The sequence below is a fragment of the Pleurodeles waltl genome, chromosome 1_2, assembly GCF_031143425.1.
Source record: "Pleurodeles waltl isolate 20211129_DDA chromosome 1_2, aPleWal1.hap1.20221129, whole genome shotgun sequence".
Taxonomy (NCBI): Eukaryota; Metazoa; Chordata; class Amphibia; order Caudata; family Salamandridae; genus Pleurodeles; species Pleurodeles waltl.
This window is the reverse complement of record NC_090437.1, coordinates 671,694,674-671,706,873: the sequence shown is the minus strand read 5'-3', so window position 1 is coordinate 671,706,873 and position 12,200 is coordinate 671,694,674.

Here is a 12,200-nt window from a genome sequence, read left to right as displayed (position 1 = left end):
AGAAATTCAAAATAATGACAATGAAATGTGAAGTAACACTGTCTTACCTGTGTGTCATTGGAAGTATTGTCTGATCACTGCTGTTCAGTTGTCCTCATCCTCATCCTCTGCCTCCTCATCCTCACTGTCCACAGGGTCCACTGCTGCCACACGGGCATCTCCAGCCTCCTCCTCCTGCAGAAAAGGCACATGGCATCTCAGGGCAAGGTTGTGCAACATGCAGCATGCCATTATTATCTGGCAGACCTTCTTGGGTGAGTAGCATAGGGATCCACCTGTTAGATGGGGGCACCTGAACTTGGCCTTCAGGAGGCCAAAGGTCCTTTCGATAATCCTTCTGGTTCACCCATGTGCCTCATTGTAACGTTCTTCTGCCCTTGTCCTGGCATTCCTCACAAGGGTCAGCAGCCAAAATAGGTTGGGGTAACCAGAGTCACCTGCAATATTGAGGGACAACATTTAGCCACACACTATCCCATATGGCCCACACCATACTCATACAGCAAAATATACTGGGTGGGAACCAGGGCTCCCCTATTAGCCACACCCTGTGCCTCTGTAGTTGGCCCATCACATTTGGGATGCTGCTATCCCTCAGGACAAAGGCATTATGCACTGACCCAGGATACTTATCATTGACGTGGGAGATGTACTGGTCCGCCAAGCACACCATCTGTACATTTATAGAATGGAACTCTTATAATTTCTGAACACCTCTTCATTTTGACAGAGGGGAAAAATGCAATATGTGTTCCATCAATCGCCCCCAATTATGTTGGGGATATGTCCCATTGCATAGAAGTCGGCCATCACTGTGGCCAAATCTTCCACCTGGGGAAATACAATGTAGCCGCACATGTGTTTAATCAGGGCAGACAACACTCTTATTAGCACTATTGAGAACTCTGGCTGTGACATTCCTGCTGCCAAGCCCACTGTCACTTGGAAAGAACCAGTTGCCAGGAAATGGAGCACAGATAGAACTTCCACTAGAGGGGCGATCCCAGTGGGGTGACGGATATCAGATATCAGATCAGGCTCGAATTGGGCACACAGCTCTGTGATTGTGGCCCTGTCAAGTCTATAGGTGGGGATGATGTGCCTGTCCTCCATTGTTGGCAAGTCCACCAGGGTCTGTACACGGGGGTATGACTCCATCTCCTATTCAACCGCAGAGGAAGAAATCTATGGGGCAAAAGAGTGAGGAGGCGGTCACAAACTGAACAATGGGTCAACAACAGTACATTGCATGCTGTTAACTTGTAATAGGTCAATGTGAATTGTCCAGTATGTCCATATTTAAACAGTGATGCAGAAATTATCCGGGTCCTGACCCCCCCCCCCAAATGGCATCCACCTGTCCTGTGTGGAGGGACAAGTGGAAGTGAGGTAATTCCGCTGTGCGCCGTTGCGGGAGGCAGTCGGGAACCGCCGTGCAAATCCTCATTGGTTAATATTGGGCCCTATGGGTTACAGTGGCCAATGGTGATCTACGCCAGCGGTGACGGTTTGCACCGCTGGGGACGTGAATGTCATTTTATATCTGATTCCTTACTTGCTACCTGACTTTCAACAGGAGAGGACCTACACTGCATGTGCTGCTGTGACCTGTGCCTAGAACCTACCATGGCCTGTGTGACTGGGGAAAGGGCCCCTGCCTTCACTTCGGGGGAGTTGAAGAGACTGGTGGATGGGGTCCTACCCCAGTACGGACTGCTGTATGGGCCTCCAGACCAACAGGTGAGTACACTGTGGGCACGATGCATGTGGCATGAATGCATGGAGTGGTGTGTGAAGGCCTTGTGTAAGGGGGAGGGTGGATGTCCCCTGGGCTGCATATTGGCTGTGTGCTGGGCCATGTGTGTGTGGAAATGGTGATGTGAAGGGGTATGGTGGGCCATAAGTGTAACAGGCAGAACTGTCTGACTAATACTATTTTCCTGTGTGTATTTCCAGCGCAGGTCAGCACCCATCCAAAGAAGGGTATATTGTGTGCAATCACCAAGTACGTATGTACCCTGGGGATCTAGGGCAGGCGGAACACCCACTGTCAGAAACAGTGGGAGGACCTGAGACGCTGGGCACGGAAGACGGCGGAGGCCCAGCCGGGGATGTCCTCCCAACGAGGAAGGGGTGCCTGTCGAACCCTGACCCGCCTGATGGCCCGCATACTGGCGGGCGTCTATCCAGAGCTGGATGGGCGCTTGAGGGCAGCACAGCAGCCATAAGGGGGTGAGTACAGTGCCCATCATTGCAACTAACGCCTGGTGGGGAGGTATCCGGGTGGTGGACATGAGTTAGTGGGTTCCCATAGGCCAGGCCTGACATTGCAGTGTAGGTTCCCTGGTGGCAAAGGTGCTGAAGGGATAATCCTGCTAAATAGCTCGTTGGCATCCACTACTGGTCAGGGCTCTGTGGTTCCCAGGTGTGCTGTATTTGGCGTGTGTGCCCCTCCCCATGCCTTGGTGGCTAGCAATATCACTGGTACTGTAATGCATGGTGCGTAGGCCTATTCCCTGTGTGTGAGGGTGGTGTGTATGCCAACGGTGGTGTTGGCGCGGCCATTGACCAAGTGTATCCTTTGTCTCTCCCCCCTTTTTGTTTCATCATCCTGTCCTTATGTGCATTAGCATCATCTGGTGGAGGAGCAGAGGCACCGGCGATGTAGGGATCTGCATCCGACAGGACCTAGGAGGTGGAGTCCACTGACAGTGAGGGAACCAGTGGGACGGAGGGCGAGGGGAGCACCACGGCGGAGACCGGAGGGGACAGTTCAGACACAGATACCTCTTCTGATGGAAGCTCCCTGGTGGTGGTGGTCACTTCTGTGACCACCCCAGCTACAGGTACAGCCACCACCCCGTACCAGCACCGCCCTCCCAGCAGCTACTCATCGAGTTGCCCGTGCCCGCTCATCCAGGAGGGTGGGCATCTCCTTCGCCCAGGCACCTCAGGCCCTGCCCCAGTCAGCCCTGCTGCCCTGAGTGAGGAGGCTATTGACCTCCTGAGATCCATCTCTGTAGGGCAGTCAATCATTGTGAATGCCATCCAGGGGCTGGTAGCCCAGATGCAACAGACTAATGCATTCCTAGAGGGCATTCACACTAGATTGGCGGCCCAACAGAGATCGATTCAGGCTGTGGCCTCCTCTCTGATGGCAGCCATTGTCCCTGTTTCCACCCTCCCCCCTCCAACTTCCTCTTCCCAATCCTATTCCCCTCAACCCCAACCTATCCCAAGCACACAGGCAGACGAGCATGCACACAAGAGAGGCAACACAAACACCACACATCATCCCACAGGCACTCACACAAACATCGTCCAGATGCAGACATACCCACATCCAATATTTCCACTGTCTCCCCCTCCTCCTCCCTCACCTCTCTCCCAGTTCTGTCTACATTCACACCTGCATGCACTACACCATCATCCACCACCAGCATCACCACTACACCTAGCAGAGCACACACCTCACTGGCAGACACCTCCACAACATCCATGCACACATCCCCTGTGTCCTCTCCCACTGTGTCTGTCCCTCCCAAGGTACACAAACGCAAGCACTCAGACACCCAACAGCCATCCTCTTCACATCAGCATCCAGCCCATGCACCTGCACCCAAAATCAGCAGACAAACACCTCCTACAACCATTCCCTCTTCCTCTACTCCCAAACCTTCTCCCTCTTCCCGCCCCAATGTCCCTAAAAAACTTTTCCTATCCACCATTGACCTCTTTTCTACCCCTCCGCCCCGTCCTGCACGTCTGGCCAAGGTGGCAAAAACCCAGCCAAGCACCTCAGCCATCCAGTCCACTGGCCCAGTCTTCACCACACCCGCTCATGGTGGGAAAGGATCCAGGGTACATGTCCTGAGGGTGAAGGAGCCTGCACCAGGCAGTCTCAAGGGAAAGCAGCCTGCCCCAGCTGCTGCCAGGAAGACAAAGGAGCCTGCCCCAGCTGCTGCCAGGAAGACTAAGGAGCTTGCCCCAGCTGCCAGGAAGAACAAGGAGTCAGCACCTGCAGGCAGGAAGGGCAAGAGGCCTGGGGCCGGAACTTTTACGGAGTCCCCACCACCAACCATGGTTGTGCACCCGTCCAAGGCTGCAGGGGATGGGCAGGAACCTCCCCCCACCAGCAGCAGCAGCACCACCTCCAGTGGGCAGCCATCCGAGGCTGCAGGGGATGGGCAGGAGCCTCCCCCCACCAGCAGCAGCACCACCACTGAGCAGCCATCACCGCCCGCGGACGGTATGTAATCCAGAGACCTTGACCTTGCACTCCCCAGGATCAAGAGCAAAGGGCACGATGCCCCCTCCAGAACCAGTGGGTAAGACACCCACCTACCCCAGCCTCCCCAGGATCAAGAGCACAGGGCACAAGGCCCCCTCTAGAACCAGTGGGTAAGACACCCACCTACCCATGCCTCCCCAGGATCAAGCCCCCAGGGCACGATGCCCCCTCCAGAACCAGTGGGTAAGACACCCACCTACCCCAGTCTCCCCAGGATCAAGAGCACAGGGCATGATGCCCCCTGCAAATCCAGTCAGTATGACACCCACCTGAGAGACTGTGACCTTGCACTCCCCAGGATCAAGAGCACAGGGCAAGATTCCCTCTCCAGAACCAGTGGATAAGACAACCGCTCAAGAGACTGTGGCCTTGCACTCCCCAGGACCAAGCACATGCATTTGCCCCATTCAGAGCATGTGGGCAAATCATCCACTTGAGAGACTGTGGCCTTGCACTCTACAGGACCAAGCAGAAGACATGTTGCCCCTTCCAGAACCATTGGTCTTGTTCCAACTGCCGGCTGAGGTGCCCCCCGCCTCACATCCCCCTGAGGTGCCTACCTTCCCAACTGATGCCCCTGCAGTGTTCTCTCAGTGTTGAGGCTGGTGCCATGTGTGGCCTTAGAATTTGGCCTGTGGCCATGTGGACAACGTACATTGTGGGCTAGGCTGTGTCCCTTTTTATGTACATATGTATATATCTATAATCTTGCCTCACTTATTTACCCTAATGTGTTGCTCTCATTACATTCACTTTTTCTAAAACGTTTTGTCCTTGCATTATTCATTCAAGGTACGGGGTATATTTGTTTTAGACTGCAGCTGATTGTGTGTATGGTGTTGGGGTGTGTGTGTGTTGCATGTGTGTGTGTCACTCTCATTTTCCTCCTCCCCTCCCTTGTGTGTGAGGCGGCTGTACTCACTGTAGTCGTCTTCGCCAGCATTGGTGTTTGTGGTGGAGCAGCACGTAGAAGACCATGGGGAAGACATGCAGCTCCAGCTCCATGGCGGAGTGGTTGTTCCCTGTGCCTCCAGTGGTGAGTCCTTTCACTTCTGTGCAGTGTATCTGCCAGGCTTTTGATGTCGCTGGTACCACTCCGGAAAAGGTGGCAGATTGTGTTGTCATAATATGGTGGGTGAAACTTTGACTTCCGTCTGGCTGTAGGTGGCTACCACTGTGGTGCCTGTTGTTCCCGCCCTGCTGGTCAGTGTGGTAAAGTGGCTGTCTTTCACAAATCTATCCGCCATGGTCATAATTTGGTGGTATTTACCGCCAGCCTGTTGGTTATATTACCACCACTTTTACACCAACCGCCAGGGTTGTAATGAGGGCCATAATCTTTTAACCATACAGGAGATTTTTGTTTGTCTTTTGGATTCCTTTACTTTACTTATATCCCCTTAGATTTCACTTCATAAGAATCCTGAGCAACATCACCTTCTTGTAAATCCATGTCATTAACTTCTACAGTATCTCTCATCTCCTCACCATTAGTTTGAAAATTATTTTATGCATTGACCATGATCTACAATGCCAGATCTGAACAACCAACCTGGTGTGTATTTGGTTCTAGGACTTCTGCCTCTCATTAAAACAAAAGGAGAATGCCCAGTTGCCTTACATGTTGTAACTCAAAATGCACACACCATTTTTTCTAATTGTAATTCCCAATTTTCTAGGTTGCAAACTGCTTATATATAGTATTCTTTATGACACAGTTAAAGCGTTCAAACATACCATTGCTATTGGGATTGCACAATGCAGTAGTTCTATGTGTGACTCCTAGTCTTTCAAAATATTAATTGGCTTTGCGTGACGTGAATTGTACCATATTGTCACTCAGCAACCATGCAGGAAAGGGGATGTGTTATGTACTTCCACATCTATAGCACTTGTTAGGGTTTTCATAAGTCTTTTTACTTCTCTCCGTGCTTATATTTTTGTTAGCTTGTATTTTTCCTACAATCTACTTTGGTTCTCTTAAATCAGTTCTTAATGCACTCTCACATATGCTGGGTATTTCAACCTTATGCACAATCGCAAGTACATCATTCAGACACGCATCTCCATTCATCCATAGCCTCTCTTGTATTGCTGGATTAAATGCATGCATCACTACTTGATCCCATATCAGATCCTCCAACAAAATACCAAATGCGCAATCTGAGCCCAATTTTCATAGTTCACCAACATACTCATCAATTGACTCCGACTTCTGTTGTTTCCTTTGAAAGAATTTGAACCTGGCTATAACAATGCAAACGTTCGGAGCAAAATGCCTATCTAAATTGATTAGTGCCATAGTACAGGCATTATCATCACCATCTCCTAGATCTGTCTTTTTTATTTGATTAAATGTTTTTAGCCTCTGAGGACCTAATGAGTGCAGAGGAATGCAAGTTTTATGCCCAGGTGTCATTTTTCTATCAGAGTCCACTGTTTCAATATAATTCAAAAAGTAAACTTTCCATTTATTCCACTTCATAAGAGCTTCTGATTCTGAAGGCCAGAAAGCTTGTGGAGGGCATAAGTTAAAAGTTTGTTGACTCATGTTTATATAAATGTAAAATATGTGGCATTGTTCAGTGATCACTTTACTGGTGAAAATGTCACACCCTCCAATCCTCACCAGATATATAAAAGAAAATAATTGTATTTTTATTTTTTAATAATCCAACTGGTGTTAATAAAAGTGTGCCCATCACCGCTTAAAGAAATGACTCCTTGTAGCGTACTTCAAGTCGGGATAGGCACTTTCTTTCAAGGTGTGCCCATCACCGTTCACCAGGTATCCACACTCAATACTATTTCCAATAGAAATAATCCCACACTACTAAAATGGCCACACCACCAAACAAAAAGTTTCTGCCGGAAATTGGCCTTGTACTCCTAACATGATGCCTAGTATGTGATGTCTTTTGCACGTCGAACTTGTGCCCACGATCACTTATCACGAGCTGACGCTCTTTCTCCCAACTGCATGCGCGTGTATATAATGGTTGGGCTCGCGACAGCCACAGCACAGTCAATTTCTTGAACAATCACCACAATAAACTGTAAGTGTATGAGTTTTTCACCCAGCCTTGAATTAAAGTTTTATGTTATAAATTAATTTACTTGCCGTAACCTTTCTCCATACACTTCCTGTGGTAGGATTTACCGCTTCTCAGTCTGCTCTTACAATTGTGTCTTCCAATCATCGCCAATTTTGTTATGTCTAAACAAAGAAATTCACACTGGTCCGGTTCATTAATTTATTTCTTCTGTAAAATAAGAGCAGACAGGTACAGCATAAACAGTGTCTTTCGCCCCGTTTCGTCTCAACTGTCACTTCCCTCAACAACCACCTCACCTGCATTCCAAAACTCGCACTCACCATTCGCATTCTAAATTCTACCTTACTACTTATGTCAAATAAACAACATGTGTTCTACATAACAGGTATGGCTGAAGAGCACTCCATATGCACAATGCCCTGGAAGCACGTGGCAGGATGCATATTGCATATAAACCTTTGACATTCATCGGCCGTGGGTAGAGTGGATGTGGGAGTGGGTGCATGATGTCTCTGAGGGTTAAATCCTGTTCCTCATGCCTACTTAACCCAGCAGCTGTAACTACCAAAGGCTGCGTGTCTGCTCTGTTGTCAGAAAGAAGTGGTAAAGGTAAAAGCCAAGTTCAACTGTGCAACATCATGAGCTGACTGCCGCCCTCATGCTCAGGCAGTGGGACATTCGTCCTGATGACCACAGAAATGTATTTTATTCCATTCAAGGTTGGGAATAGATGTCACAGTAAGACCAGTTTTCTTATACAGATGAATAATAATATTCAGTCAGTAATCTTTAATAAGATACACCTTGAGCACCCAATTTGAGCTGTATTAAATCTCCGTGTAAGTTATTAAAAGGGTCTTTGCATATATGTTTAACTTCATATGTATTTCAATATTATTTAGTTGTTGGCATTGCAGTAATAATTTATTTTTTGGGGTCCTCACTAGGGTTCTGCGTTATTCTAAGTGCTATAACATTAATTATGTTGTAAATTGTTTAATTTGGCTATTAATATAAAATAAATGCATGGTATTTCAGGTGATATATATTTCATGTTATTTTGCACAAGCAGTGGACTGGTAACTGTCAATGCAATTACTGCCCTGCAAATCCAGTTAATGATGGCATACAACCATGTGTGTCACTGCTACATACCATCATCTGACACAACACCTGTCATTCCACAGGTCTCCCAAGTACTGCCGCACAGCAGAGGATCCCAATGACAGAAGGTCCAGGCCTGGAAGCAGGTCTAATAGGGGAGAACTCCCCTGGAAGTCTGGATATGGACGACGAACCTGGCCCATAAGGCATGCGTTGTCAGTCCACCACCACCAGCCTCACCCTGCCCACATCTGAAACCACCTCCCCGTGGCAGCCAATGTACAGCAGAGCCCACCTTTCCGTACCTGTGTCCCAAGGTCACATCATACAACAGTGTGCCCCACAGGACAGGAGCAGGAGTCAACGGTGCAAACCAAAGACAATGATGGTCCTGGTGTCAGTGGGAGGGGGCACACTGCACCTAGGGGCAAGGGGGCAAGGGCCAGAGGGAGGGCAATCGTGGGCCAAGGGACGAGGCTGGTACAGGACACAACTGGCCAGGAGGCCTTCTCCAGAGTCCTGGGAGCCTACCAGCAACCCATGACAAGATGGGCCAGATACTCACCACCTTGCAGGACATGCAAAGGCTGCAGGGGGAATACCACCAGGAGGCCATGCAGCAGTGGCAGGCACTCAATGCCACTATGGTCTCCATATTAGGGGAGTTTAAGGAATTGAACATTATCCTGTGGACATCCTCAACCTAACAGCAGGCCCCATCCAGTAGTCAGGCAACACCACTGCCAATAACATCAGCACCTGCTACTGGAATTGAGGCACAGCAGGAGGACCCACAGGCCACCAGCACCCCTACCCCTCCAGCGGAGGGACCCCCCCGGAAAAGAGGCCGCCCATCCAGACATCCTGCAGGACCTGAGGCCAAGACCAATCCCCCCACCAGGAAGCGATCCTTCTACTGAACTTTCACCCTTTTGTGGCACTGTTACACCCTGTTGACTGTCCAGTACCAAGTACACAGCATACCGGGCAAATGGATAAAGGACCTGTGAGACAAACAGCTGTACCACCTACTCTGATCAGCACCAACACCATTACCCCACTCCTCTGGACTGTGATGTCATAACTTAATAAACACAAATTCACACAAGTATGATGCACGTCTCTTCATTTTATGTAGTGGCAATCCTGTTTCCAAGCAGGAAATATATACACATGTCGGCATCACCACAATGTTGAAGTGACAGATGTAGTGGTGTTGTGTAGCCATTTTAGTTATAGCTCCCTGCATGTCAGTTTAATACACTAGGCTACTGTGCACTCTGACCTAGATATATTTTATTCAGCTTCACATTGTTATTTGTACAATAACCAGTTTTACGGTCTTGTTTTAATTTCGTCTATCTAACTGTTTTGCTTAGCCCAGCACTGTGTTCTCAAACAACACATGCTTGATCACTTTGTGCTTCAGTCAAGGCTACAGTTTGGTACACTGTCAGTGAACGTGGTAGAAGTTTAGTCTCTCAAATTCGTAGAAAATACCCATCCTTACGTGGGGACATTTTCTTAGAACATTAGCTGTGTTATTATAAAAACACTTCCTAGTCCCATTACACGTTAAGAGGGAGATTCCAGCCAGAGAACCACAACTGTATGCTGAATGCTTCGCTGCAGATGCTAACGCAGACTACAGGCCTTTGCTCAGGTATGAGGGTTGATGTCCTCCCGGGGGAACCTGAAAGGCAGGATTAGAGCTTAACATGCTGTGCTCAAATTATTATTCAGATAGAAAATAGTCCATCGACTTTAGTGGCAATATGATAGCATTATTCTTATGCATCACTCTCATCGTCACCGTTTTAATGTTGTCATGTTGTGTCGTTCTGGTTATTACAGCTCATGCTTTGCTATCTAAAATGCAGTCATTTTATTAAACCAGTCATTAAAACTTATACTGCTTCCATTGTCATTTATATATGAGACCGAATTGTGAATGAGAGAACCGGATGCGACCTGAGTGACCACGACTTCCCTGAGAAGTAAGATATGTCATGCGCTCGGCTGCTCAATCATCTCTACCTTTCGGGAGAGATGAGGCACTGCTAGTTAGCCGGAGCAAAACCCGGATTTGGAGCGACAGGTGTCACCCTCTGTGGGTCAGACTCAGTCTCCCACACTGTGGACGATCTTGCTGCTCGAAATCCAGTAGTCTCATTAGAATAATGAGAGTCTACGCGACATGGCGCCGCCAACGTTTGGTCAGGCTCTAATTTTCGGGTCCTCCGGAGTATCTCTGTCTCATTATATATAATGACACCTCAATGCCGTATGCGGAGACGTCCGTGGTACTGAGGATTTCCACCACAGTTGTGTAGGTAATCCTATTACAACTGGTGGTTGTTCAAGCTTGAACTTTAAAAGGAAACCCCATTTTGGTGTGCCTTCTCTGAACTCATAGTGTTACTATCATGGCGAATCCCCAACATGTACAAATAGCTGTTAACATGAGACAACCTCTCACACCACACTTATTAGTAAATGGCCTAACGGCCCAGGGAGGTCCAGTCACATTCGTGGTGGATGCCCACACAGCTTATAGAACAGAACTTTTTTACTCTTGGGTCACATTTCCAGCAGTTGATGGGAACACAAATACATTTCACCAATATACACCTGCGAACGCGCCTGGACAATACAGAGCGTACGGATATTTAGAGATACCTCTATCTTATCAAGAACGTAATAACTGGCTTGATGGCGCCCTACCCCATACAATATTACCAGTAGGGTTAGGTCCACTAAGTAATGATGGTCCTACCTGGCCTTTATTGGCCACCTATACACCACATCCTGCGGTTGGAAATTTAGCAGTAGCTGAGGTTCGTCGCTTATACATTGAGTTAACAGCAATATATAGACGATTAGTACAATTCGTGATGCAAACATTAAATACAAACCCAGCACGTGCTGCTCCAGCACACCCACATGCAGTAACGCCAGGTATAAATCCTGCAACTGTACATTTGATTATGGGCAAAGTACCCGCCAAACGAGAAGAAACTCAGTTTTGGTTAGCACAAAAAATTAATACGCTGGAGGCAGTATTTCCCCATACGGGACCTCAGGATAAACATAGAATATTAACTATGTGCTTGCCCTTTGGGATGGCCTCTACAGTAGAAAACTGTAATACCTGGGGTACGGTATTTGCCGCGCTCTACACAACTGCACACGGTACACTGACACTTGCCAATTTACCGGAAGTGCTGAAACAAATTCAAGATGAATATGGGGCTGCCCCGGTCCTAGATTTGGGGATGCAATTGATGGGCAATTTTGCCACAGTGTCCTCAATCATTTTAAGTAACCTTAAAGAGGAAGCAGTCGCACTTGCAGTGCACATGGGTCTTAGTGACATTCCGCAACAAGATCAAGAACGAGAGCTGCCTAAAATAATAGCAGAAACCTATTCAAGTATTGGTCGAGATAGCCTAGGGGCCAGACCACAAAAACCTAAATTCCAGGGTAAATCAAATAAAGATAACCCCAAACAACAACCTGAGGGTAATAAGAAATGCTGAAATAAAAAGCAACAAACGCCTAAAAAAAGAAAGGGGAGAATTTCCGCGTACGGAGACCCCACAGAATAGGTATTATCTCAGAAATAGAGATAATATCAAAACGCCTGACAGATATCAATATACTGATACACGCCAATCTTGTTCCTTTCAGGACTCATCGGAAAAGAGAAATGAAAGAGGTGGGCAATCAGAGCGAAGAACAGAGTACGT